Raw genomic sequence first — 12,927 nt, 5'->3', positions numbered from 1 at the left:
AGTAAAGTAATAATGATTAGTATGATTCTTACATGAATTCTTTATTTGAAAGCATGGTTACTGAGTCTAGAGACACTTTAAATTATATAATGAGATGCATGTTACAATGAGGAGATATCAGGTGGGTTCTGTTCCGGGTAGACTTGCACTCCCTGACATACTTCACCCTTTTAGACATCTTAAGCCCCATGCCATTGCTCAAGGGTTTGCTTTGGTTTGGGGATAGGGTTGGAGTGTTGTGAATGGAAGTGAACAAAGCCATGGAACACTCTGATCATCGTTCCTGCCAAGTAGTCTATGGCTCATGGGCTGGCTGCAAATCAGGGAGACCTGGGACAATTGACTTCAAGGTGAAGACAGAGTACAGTTCTTGGTTGGATGGTGGCTAATGGTCTGTGGGCACAGATGGGACTCTGGGATACTGGTAGAAGAAGTACTTGCCTCTGTGCAAAACAGATTTATGTGTGGATGCTTCACCCTTCCTGTCTACAAAATTCTTCTGGGTAATTACTGTCCATCTACAGGCCACCCACCTCTCAATCTTCCTCTTTCCTTTGTCTTTTTCTTCTCACAATTCAGAAAGTAAACTCTACAGTCATAGAAAGGGGAGTTTGAACTCAAACTTGAAAGCAATTTATTTTTATTCCTCTGAGAACCATAACAATAATCCTGCAAAACTTAAACTAGACTCTATTGTTCTCTCAGCCTTTCTGCTTTTGTCTAGGAACAATATTTTGAGGGGGGGAAGAATATTGACCTTCAACTCACATCATACGCAAACTAAATTTGAGATGAATCATAGTCTTAAATGTAAAGTGAATATTTAAAAGAAAGCTTCTGGAAAAAAATAGATGAAATTTTTATAATCTTAGTGTGAAAGGGATCTCTCATGCACTGATCATGAGACTGAAATTGATGTCGCCATCATGAAAAACATTATGGAGATTATTACCATTCAAAATAAAAAGAAAACTACCATATGATTCAGCAATTCCACTTCTGGGTATTTAGCCAGAAAAAAAAAGAAAACACTAACTCAGAAAGGTATATGTAGTACTATATGCATTGCAGCATCATTTATAATAACCAGTATATAAAAACACTCTAAGGGTTCATTGACAACTGAATAGATAAAGAAAATGTGACATATACACTGAGTGGCCAGATTATTATGATCTCTAAACATATAATAATCTGGCCAAACAGTGTATATATATGTATAGTATATAATACTCAGCCATAACCAAAAATGAAACCTTGCCATTTGCAACATCATGGATGGACCTTGAGAGCATATGCTAAGTGAAATAAATCGGAACAGAGAAAATCAAATACCATATGGTCTCATATGTGGACTAAAAACAAAAAAAACAAGCCCATTTATAAACAGAACTAGAGGCCCGGTGAACAAAATTTGTGCATGGGAGGGGGAAGGGGTGTCCCTCAGCCTGGTCTGCCCCCTCTTACAATCCAGGACCCCTCAGGTAGGGTCCCTAGGCTTGGCTGGAGATCAGGGCCTAACAGGGCTTTCCTTCCCCCAGCTGCTGGCAGCTGGCCCTGCTCTCATCACTCCACTGATTGCCATTTGTGGGGCATTGGTTCCCGTCCCCTGCCACTGGTCGCCTCCCTCTTTGGGCAACAGGTGTGGGGTGTGTTCACTTGGCTGGCCTGGGCTTTCCTCTATGGGCAATCTATCATGGGGCTTTGTGATCCATGGCTCTGCAGAGGGAGGCCACTCCCACCCACTGCAGCGCTGCTGGCCTGGTAGCCTGGGCCTCCCTTTTTGAGGAGATTGTGGAGGCTCCCCGCCCTCCTCAACAATCGATTTCCTTGTGGGCCAGTGGCCTGGTCCTCCCTCTGCAGGGCGATTGTGGGGCAATAGCCGGCCCCTGGACCAATGGCAATGCACCCACCTTGGCTGGCCTGACACCAGTGCGTGTCATAGCAAGGTTGTCCAGAAGGTCATCGGACTGTCGTTCTGCTGTACAGTTGTTCATTCAATTTGCATATTATACTTTTATTATTATAGATTGGGGGTTGCAAGAGGCACCGGATGAGGAGTAGCAGAAATCAGTAAAGGAAATCAGAAGGTACAGTCTTACAGGTATAAAATAAATAAGTCATTAGGATGTAATATAAAGCATTGTACCTAGAGTCAATTATACCGTATTGCATATTTTAAAGTTGCTAAGATAGCAAATCTTAGAAGTTCTGATGACAAGAAAAATATTCTGTAACCATGTATGGTGGTGAATGTTAACTAGACTTACTATAGTGATCATTTGCAATATATACAGATATCAAAAGGCTATGTTGTACACCTAAGTCTAATATGTTATATGTTAATTATAATGATAAAAAAGAATTGAAATATTTCACTAATTAAAATGTCATAAAGTGAATCAGGGGGTGTTTTGGTGAGCAGTGTACAAGGGTGATTTCTTTCCTGGATTCTTGTCCAGATGGATTTGATGAATAAAGGCAAGGACAAAAGTGATACGTGAGAAGTACAGAAACTCTATTGCAAACAGACACTAACTCTAGAACTTATAATCTGAAGTTTCTATTCCTAAGATTGTCTCTTGTCTGTTCATGTTGGAGCAGCTTTTGATCTGCCTAATGGTTGCTTTAAGACCTAGCAACCATGTCTTGCCAAGCCTTGAGAACTGAAACCGCTAGCTTTTCTTCTCAAAGAGTAAAACAGCCTTTTTTTTTTTTCCTGGCCAGAGATGTTTTATTACCCCTATGGCTCTCCCAGCTGCTCAGGCCAGGGCTGCTTTTGATCTAACTTATGGCTGCTTAATTGTTCAGGCCAAGATGCCCCTATTCTCTCTGGATCCCCCTCCCTTCCTGTCTGCCTAATTAAGCTAGCTAGCTACCCTTATCAAAAGCAAAAAGCAAGACATCAACTAAGAAAAAGTAATTACAATGCAAATATCAATCAAAGAACTCCTATGCAGATTATATAAAGAATTTCCTTGCCTGGCTGGTGTGGCTCAATGGTAGAGCATCAACCTATGAATCAGGAGGACGTAGTTCAATCCCAGTCAGGGCACATGCCAAAGTTCCAGGCTCGATCCCCAGTCGGGGGCATACAGGAGATACCCAATCAATGATTCTCTCTCATCATTGATGTTATTTCTCTCTTCTTTCCTCTCTGAGATCAATAACAAATTTTTTCTTAAGATTGAAAAGATTTTTCCTTAATTCATCAATTTTCAACCTTCTTTTCTCAAGGCACACATAAAGTAATTACTAAGGCTGCTCTTTTAAGAATTAGTTAATGTGTGTCATGAGATAAAAAAAAAAGATTGAAAATTATTGCCTTAAATCAATCTCACATACTGAAAAGTTATACCCTTTAAAAATACCTCCCTGCCCTAACCGGTTTGGCTCAGTGGATAGAGCATCAGCCTGCGGACTCTAGGGTCCTAGGCCTGATTCTGGCCAAGGGCATGTACCTTGGTTGCAGGTACATACCCAGTAAGGAGTGTGCAGGAGGCAGTTGCATTTAAAAGAAAAAGTCCCCAAAAAGTTTTTCAAACAGCCTCACCTGAAAACAAAAAGCAGGGAAACTGCACAGAATTCATAGTACTAAACAGAAAGTAACTGTTTTCTTGATATCTAGTCTATTCCTGAAACTAAGAGCTTGTTCCTGCTTCCACTTACAAAGAACATGTTCAATACAAAAACTTTCCTTTTGTTCTTAATCGACACAAGATATTCCTCACTCATGAGAAAAACAAGAGCCAGAGATTTTTAATTTATAAAAGGGCTGATCAGGCTGTCTAAGGTAGTGAGGATGAAGGGAGACTCAGCACCAGTACTTCAGTCCACATTTGCAAACACAGAGCCATGGATGAACCTAATTTGATCTTCATTGTGCATGGGAGGGGGAAGGGGTGTCCCTCAGCCTGGCCAGCCTCCTCAATGTGACTCAATGAACTTCTATCAACAAACCAGTAGCCCTGGCCACTGCTGCTCAGTAAGTCAAGTGTTGTCTCCTGCAGCAAAAGGCTGCAGGTTCAGTTCCAGATCAGGACATTTGCCCAAGATGTGCACTTGACCCCTGCTAGAGGGCCTGTGGGAGGCTGTTTGGCTCTCATGTTGGTGTTTCTTTCTCTCTCCCCCTCCCTTCCTCTCTTTCTAAAAATCAAAAACAACCAAACGAGAGCATCACATACCTTTAAAATGTATTTACTGGTGTGTGAAATGCAAATAATAAAACCTCCATTATATGCATGAGCTGAAGAATAAATTGAATGTAGTTAATGACACCTGCAAAGAGTTTAGAACCACAGCAGTGTTTGCATTTACTACCTGTTTGGTGATTGTGACACTAGAGACCCAGCACATGTGGGGTTTGGACCCCATACTGCACAGCAGAAGGATGTGCTAGACCAGGGGTGGGCAACCCCTGGCACGTGTGCCAAGCATGGCACACTAGTAACTTTTGCTGGCATGCGAAACCCTCTCTTATAATCTTCCATTTACAATTTTTTTCTTAATATCGACTTTTTTATTTTTCAGATAAATTCAGTGTAGGTGCATCTTAGATAAATAAATAATATTACAGAACATGTGTACATTAAAAAATAAATGTATTTTTCATCATCATATACTGTGTTTTTGTCGCTCAAATGAATTTTATTATTTCTTCAAGGTTCTATCATCATATACTGTGTTTTTGTCGCTCAAATGAATTTTATTATTTCTTCAAGGTTCTTCACATACGTACACCTTAAGAGATATCAAGTAGGAGTAACATGTTCTCAAAAAATTAGGGTTGGCACGCGGAAGAATTTTGAGTCAGAGGTTTTGCTGGTTTTGGCACGCACTCACAAAAAGTTAGCACCCCTGTGCTAGACCATTGCTGCATTTTCTTTTTTTTATCCCTCTCTTTTTTTTCATTTTACTGAGCTGAATAAAATGAAATCGAATGCCTATGAAAGTTTTCAAAAAGAAATTGACCACACATCAAAACAAGACATGCTGATAACAATCAGTGACTAGAATGCACAAGTAGGAAATAAAACAGAATCAAATGTCATTGGTAAATTTGGACTGGGGGTCAGACACAAAGCAGGAAACAGCTCATGAAATTCTGTGAGACAAACCAGTTTTTCCATCACAAACACGTGGTTCACACAACAGGACAACAATGTAATAGGAAGTAAAAATGTATTTCCTTAAAAAATTACTCTTCCAGATATTTTTTAAAAAAAATATACAGTGGATTATTGAGGCATTCTGTTTGTAACTAACTCTCAAGCAGTTCAGACATAGAAAGAAAGTACGTGGTAAAATAACAGTAAGGGAATGTTGTACTTTTGGCCAAGTTTGTGAGGGATGGAAATTCTCCTTTCAAGGTTTGGTAGAAATCACCAGTGAAGAAATTGGGGCCTGAGCTTTTCTTGGTGGCAGTTTCCAAACTCTTTACTTGGTACAAGTCTATTCAGATGAGCTATTCTTCTTGGGGCAGTTTCAGTACTTTGTGTCTTTCTAGGAATTTGTCCATTTTTAATCTAATTTGTTGGCATGTGGTTGTTCATACTATTGCCCTATCATCTTTTTTTTTTTCTGTCAATAATAATGTTCTCTTTTTCATTCCTGATTTTAATATTTTGAGTCTCCTTTCTTTTTTTCTTGGCCAGTTTAGCTAAAAGTTTGTCAAAATTGGTTTTCAAAGCACCAACTTTTCTGTCATTGATTTTTTCTATATTTTCCCATGATCTATTTCATTAATATTATTTACATAAATCTCTATTTTTTCCTTCTGCTTGCCTTGGGTTTAGTTGGTTCTTATTTTACATTGTTCTAAGGTGAAAGAATATTAATTGAGATCTGTTGTTTCTCAGTGGTGCTCCAGGAAATATAAATGATTTATTTCTCAGAATATATTTCATTCTGTCCTCTGTATCTGTGAGTGTTTCTATTTTATTTGTTAGTTTAATTTGTTCATTAGATTCCACATGTAAGTAAAATCATATGTTATTTGTCTTCCTCTTCCTGGCTTACTTCACTTAGCATAATACTCTCCAGGACCTCGAAGGGGAAGGGGGATTGAGAGATTGGGTGAAAAAAGTGAAGAGATTAAGCAAAAAAAATAAAAATAAATAAAATAATAAAACCCTCACATATATAGACAACAGTGTGGTGATTACTAGAGGAAAAGAGGGTGGGACGGTAGAAGAGAGAAAAGGGGGATCAATGGTGACAGAAGGAGACTTGACATTGGGTGGTAAACATACAATATATGGATGATGTGTTAGAGAACTGTACACTTGAAAACCACATAACTTTATTCATCGATGTCATTCCAATATATTCAATAAAATTAAAAAGAAAAAGAATATACCTCAAATTTATGCTAAATTAATCCCAGTGAAACACAGAACAGTTACTCCTATAACTCTATTCCTTCCTACCTCTATTTAATGTTATTATTTTTACACTAGAGGCCCAATGCACAATATTCATGCTTCCCTCTGGTACCTGGGACCCAGACCCCCCTAGCAGCCACGGCTTCCTCTGGAAAGATGTCTGGTCTAATTAACATAATACCTTTTATTATTATAGATATATATTACAAATTACATCTATACATGTACCAATCATAACAAAACATTTTGATAGTTATTAATTTATATGATTTTATGTCTTTTAAATTGAATGAAGGAGAAAGAATAAATGTATAGGGCTTGGTATGGTAACCTTCTTTCTTATAATTTCTGCTTCTCTATATTGCTATGAGTTCATGTGAACACCATGTGTTATATCTTTATTTCAATAGGCGGTGAAACCAGTGACCTCCTTTATTCTGCTTTGTTAAATATATTACTTTTAAGTATAAAATAGGCCCTGCAATACAATTATATACATATTGTTGTATACAATTGCTTCTTAAACAAGTTAAGAGGAGAAAGGAGAGGAAGTCTGTATTTATACTGTCTTTTCTAATTACACAATTCCCTTATTGCTACTCTTTGGTTTTCTATGTGAATTCCATTACCACCTGAGGTCACTTGCTTCCTGCTTGAACACCTCCTTCTGTGTTTTTTAAGTCAATTTGCTAGAAATAAAGTTTCCTCAAGTCTCCATCCTGTTTCAAATAAAATCAGTTCTTTGGGGGAGAACTTCAGAGATCTCTGTGATGATGCACTGCCTCTCTCCCTGGACAAAAATCTATTAGTCACTGCTCCTCCCTAGGCAGGGGTGGTAGGTAGCCTCTGGTCTTCCCCACTTCCCTCTCCCAGCTTGGAAACTCCTTCCTACAAGTGAGCCAGAGGGAGGGTGAGCAGGCCAGGCACTCTCAGCCCCCATCCTTCTCCCACCTATGCATCAGCTAGAGCCTTCACTCTGAATGGGACTGGGTGGAGGTTGATAGCCCCAGCCTCCAGGAATTTAGTCTCTGCAACTCAGTGTTGAAGGCCATGAGAAATACTGGTGGGCTTCCTCTCCCAGTGACATTCCTTAACCTGCTTGAAGAGGGAAGAAGGCGCCACATCTGTTGACCACACCCACCAGGAGCCAGCAATGGAGCTTTTGTCAAACTGAACTAGTTAAAAAATTCAGTGAAATCCAAGAACCATCCCTGTTAGGTTGGAGAGGGCCCAGGATCAGATGCATGCAGACCTGTGATGAGATAATGGACTCTCCCTGGCATTTCTAACAGATCAGCGTGCCAGACACAGATACTGACTCTTTCCAGAATACCTTGCTGACCCCCTGCAGCTGAAACTTCCTCAGCTGAATACCTCAGCTCATGTCTCCGCCCCTCACCCAACTGCTATATAAAAAAGCGCCCCCCTCCCTGTTGGCGTGAATCCACATGCCCTGTCTTTGGGGTACTTGGGTCTCTCAGGGACTCAGAAATAAACCTTTTCCTTTTCTTTCTTTTTCTGATTCACTGGACTGTCTTTATTTCCTATGCCGCCTCCTGAGCCACCTAACCTAACACTCCCCTTTGCCTAGCTTTCAGAAATTCCTTTTTGTTTGTTTGTTTTTGAGTCAGTGCTTTGTACTCAGTGCTTTCCATTTCACATTAAACCCTTCACTTCTAATTAATGGGTTTTTAGGACTTCCAGAAAGTCACATGACATTAGATAAGTAAATAAAAGCTCAACCATCCAGTGAAAGACAGAGAAGTGACAGAAACCACTCCAACCTACGTTGAGGAGAAAAAAGAGGTAAGAACTTTATTGCGAAAACTCTATACATTTTGGTCACACATATGAGCTTTGTTTCATAGAGTGGATGACTTTGTTTAGGAGTAACCCAGGTTCTGGTTGCCAGGTGGGAGGAAGGATAGGGGCTGGGTGAAAATGGGGAAGGGATTAAGGAGTACAAATTGGCAGTTATAAAACTGTCACAAGGATGTAAAGTACAGCCTAGGGAATGTGCTCAATAATATTGTGATGATTATGTAGGCTGCCAGATCGGTACTAGACCTATTGAGGATTGTACTTCTTAAACTATAGAAATGTCCAATCCCTGTGTAGTATACTGAAACTCATACATATTGAATGCCAACTATAATTGAAAATAAACATTAAATAAATAACATAAAACATAGCCCAGGTTCACTAGATCCAACTTCTTAGTGCCAACTTTTTTCTTAATGGCTTACAAAGAGAATTTGACCCCACTACTTTACTAAAAATTTTCTCCTTAAAAACCAACTGTGGTACATCACTAAATCTCTCTGTACTCCCAAGCAGTTTTGTTCTTGTTTTCTGGAAACTGTGCCTCTGAATTCCTTGCCTTGGCATGAACTTCACTCCTCACCTACTTCTCTAACAGCAAGAAAGCAGTTGCCCTTTCAGTTATGATTTGGGTTCTAATCAACCTGACCTTCATTGCTTGGCAGTAATATCTGGCATGCTTTTCAACTTCTAAAGTGCTCACTATCTGGAGTAGCCAGAAAAGGAGGAGAGAGGGAGGGAAGAGCTAGGACAGCTGAGAACTTGTCCCCTGTCTGCAGCACCAAAGACATGCAAGTTCCCTCCTAGACTTGCTTTTCCAGGCCCATGTTCCTTAACATCAACCATAACAGGTACCTAAATGCACACCCCACACTGGAAGCACAGGCTTGGCACTGGAGGGTAAGGGGGCAGCAGGAGGCTAGTACTGGGCCTCCCTACCAGCAGCTCAGGCCTTCCCTTTGGATAAGAGGCCTCTGTGAGGAAACTAGTGCTCATCCACATTGTCAACAGGATGCACTGCCCCTCTGGCACCCTCCCAGGGCTACACAATCAGCACTGCATGGGGGGAGGAGGAACACATCCTCCCTCAAATGCCAAAAGGGGCTAAACCCTTCCTGGGATTGATGGAGTAAACCCTATCCACTTGCAGAGGCTCCTGGTCCCTCCTCATTGCTCTGTCCCTCCTCAGGGACAGGAAAGAGCTAGGACAGCTGAGATACTGTCCCGTCAGCAGCACCAGGACCACCAGCTCCTCCCTACCCGCTCCTCAAGGCACTGGAGAAACTGAGAGAAAAGGTGGTCCTCAATCTATAGACAGTTTAAATCCTAAAAGATTGACTCTGATTATTTTTGTATTTAACAATACTTAATATTCCAAAGACAATATAAAGCTGTGTGATATAGAATAATTCAATTCATCAACAACTGTTAGGAATAACTATAAAGTCTAATAGTGTTTGTTTACCAGGCGTTGTTTCTCATGTGTGGTCCATACAAGAACCATCTCAGCACACCCTGTCATCCTTGCTGAGAAGTGAAGGCGTGGGGTAGTTTTCACTATCACTTCAGATGACCAGATGATAGACTCTCCTGAGGAGTAAACTTTGGAAACCATCTAATGCCATATAGGAGAACACTTTCATTTTACTTGTTTATTTTAACTTAAGAGCTCTTGAATTGGATATATCAGTTTACTTGCATTTAAAAAAAAATTTGTCATCTACTTTGTGAAAAGCCATGGCCAGCATGGCTTTCGGGTTCAAAGGCTTGGAGAAAGAGCTAACGCACAAATTGATACGCAAGAAATTAATTTTGAAATTATGGGGAGAGGCCAGGGCAAACTCAATTGTAGCAGTCAAGTTCCACTGAGTCTCTTTCCCCAGCTGCTTTTATTTACTAGAAGACACAATTGCCTTTTAGGAATGCAAACAGACATATCAATGGTAGTGTTTAGTAAACAGTAAGATTATCAGGTTTGGGGGAGTTTGCTTTGGCCATTGAGTCAGCAGGAGATAATAAAATGTAAATATTCACCCTGTGAATATCAAAGGAGTCCAAACTCAGCTTTCTGGTGGAATCCTCGAATTTATATTAATTACTGTTGATCTTGGTTTTCAGCACTACTTCTACCAAATTTTAAATATTCAGTTCAAGAAAAAAACTGTAATTCCTTCTGCTTAAAACACAGCAGTAGCAGACTAATATTTACTCCCCACCTCTGCTCCCTATAACCTTTAGAATAGAAAACATGCACACACACACACACACACACACACACACACACAAAACAAAACAAAAGAAGTGAAATGGTACAGAGAAGGTGTGTTTAAAAAGTTTATGTTACTTTCTGAGAAAAAATATTCTTAACAATTTGAAGCTTACTGAACAGATCAACGCATTTCAACACATTGCCTATCTTGTTCATTGTTAAACACTACATTAATCCTTGAAAAGTCTGTTAATTATGGAGACCCTGTGTGTTACCACTCTGTACAGTGATGAGTCAGGCAGGAATTTCTTGCTTTATCTATCACACTGATAAGAAAATGGAGGCTCACAGATGTAAGTTCTTTTTCAAGGTCTCACTAACAGGAAGTGATTTGAACCCTGGGGTTTGAACCCTGGTAGCCAATCCAGAATCTGTGTTCAGACATCCTAGGGAAGCTCTGGGTTTATTCCAACAGGATTCACACCCCCTCTGTGTCCTCCATCTCCCTCAGTGTCCTCCCTCCCAGCTGTTACAGCTGCTCCTGTTCTGCCTGAATCCTGATCATGCGATGTGTCCTCCACGTGCTCACAACTGGATAAAGAGATGTCACTGTACAGTCCAAATCCAAATCTTCACTTTCATTTAGAACTTTACCTCGCTGCCCTCTTAGACACTCAATTTTTAATCAATACTAGCATAGGATTCAGTATGCAACACATGATTTTAAGAGCCTTTTAGTTTAAAAAATTTTAATTTCAGATCATCCTTTATGGTTACTTTAGGTCTCTGAGTTTGCAAGGCAGTCATGCAGAGCCTTCCCTGAGCTAGTCAGGTTAGCACATAGCCCCTTTTCTTCCACACATAGTTCAATACAATGGATTGCAGTTTTTAGAAGTGAATTAAAATTTCCCTGATATACAACTAAAATATATATGCCAGCATTCTGGCACACAGTTAAATTCAAATATGATGGAGTAGCTTAACAGAAGAAGGACACAAACTGATGAGAGAAAATGTTTGCAGTATTTGTTAGCTCTTTAAAAATATTGGTTATGTGTTTTGGCTCATTTTAAATATGTATTCTTTACTTCATATTTTTCAATTATTTGACTTGAAAGATACCATCAAGTTCTATTTGATACTCCCCACCCCCACCAAATCTGGGTACCCTAGTAGAAGCAAAGAGAAAAAACAAATAAAAAACCCCCTGCAAGTTTAAGCAACAAAATAATTGTAAATATGAGTGGACTATAAAATTAGGCATTTTAAACACACATACACAAACACACATACATACACGCTAGAATTTATATTGATAATGAAAAAAATCACTGTTGAAGGCAAATCAACATTTGAAAAAGAGAAAAGAACAAGTTAAAAAAATAAAATAAAAATAAGCAAACCACTTTTCCTTCTGAAAGGGGGGAGGGGAGGAAGGCTGGAGGGATTGAGCAAAACAGAAAAAGAATGAAAGAGAACTCATGGACATGGATAAGAGTGTGATGATTGGGAGGGTGGGGGTGAGGGGTTAGGAGGTGTGGAGAAGGATGGGTGGAGGTGGAAGAGGTCATAGAGGTGATAAATGGTGATGGAAAAGAAAAGAGAAAAAAGGAAAAGGAAAGGGAAAAGAAAAAAGTGTCCCAGAGAGGCAGGCTGTAGACCTCAGCCAGCCTGCTGTTACTGGTTCACATTGGACCTGGGGCTCTGTGTTCACTGTGGGGTCAGGGGAAGGAGCACAAGGGAGTGAGGAGGAGGGATCAGCCTGGGAATCCCAAGCCCCTGTAGAACAACCCACACTTTCCTCCCACAAGGATCAGTTCCTTGCCTTGGGGGTGGGAGTGGGAGATGGCATGAAAACCTAACAGTGGAATTACCAGAAAGAGGTGTGTCCTTTCTGGGAAGAGGTCAATGGGGGGAAAGGGAGACATCTGTGATACTTGGAACAATAAAGAATTTAAATTTTAAAACAAAACAAACTAAAAAAGAGAAGAAAAAAAGAAATGGTGTCCTTTCAATTTTGCTGCCCCACATCTGCACCACAAGCCTTTTGGCTGTAATATCTCTCTTGATGTTTTGCTTCTAAAGAGAACAGTCAGGGGAGAAACCAAGATGGCGGCATAGGTAAACACCAGAAATTGCTGCCTCCCACAACAAATTCAAAAATACAACTAAAAGACAAAACGGATATCATCCAGAACCACAGGAAGGCTGGCTGAGTGGAAATTCTACAACTAGAAGGAAAGAAAAAAAGCACACTGAGACTAAGAGAACGTGCGGAAGTGCACAGGTACAGAGGCGCATGTGGCAAGGGCTGGCAACTGAAGACGCAGCTGTTTTTTTGAATCCGGAGGGAGTCACAAGCCCCCAACTGCTCTGAACTCCAGTTCCAGGCGAGTGTCTGGGGACCCAGACTCATATGGGAAGAAACTGGACTGTCTGGCATCGGGAAGAACTCGGAACTTGAGGGCGGCTTTCTCTCAAAAGTGCTTGCAGCGATTACCGGACACTGAGACT

The 12,927-nt window shown here is 40.3% G+C and overlaps 1 protein-coding gene across 1 annotated transcript in view; it reads left to right on the top strand.

Moving 5' to 3' along the window:
- LOC102759650 (guanylate-binding protein 4) overlaps positions 1 to 12,927 on the top strand; it is a 66,684-nt gene that overhangs the window by 24,382 nt on the left and 29,375 nt on the right. The window lies entirely within an intron of this gene.

This window comes from Myotis davidii, unplaced genomic scaffold (genome assembly GCF_000327345.1).
Source record: "Myotis davidii unplaced genomic scaffold, ASM32734v1 scaffold1757, whole genome shotgun sequence".
In the NCBI taxonomy this organism is placed as follows: domain Eukaryota; kingdom Metazoa; phylum Chordata; class Mammalia; order Chiroptera; family Vespertilionidae; genus Myotis; species Myotis davidii.
Note: the sequence above shows the minus strand (reverse complement) of the source record. Positions and strands in the feature narration are given on the sequence as shown.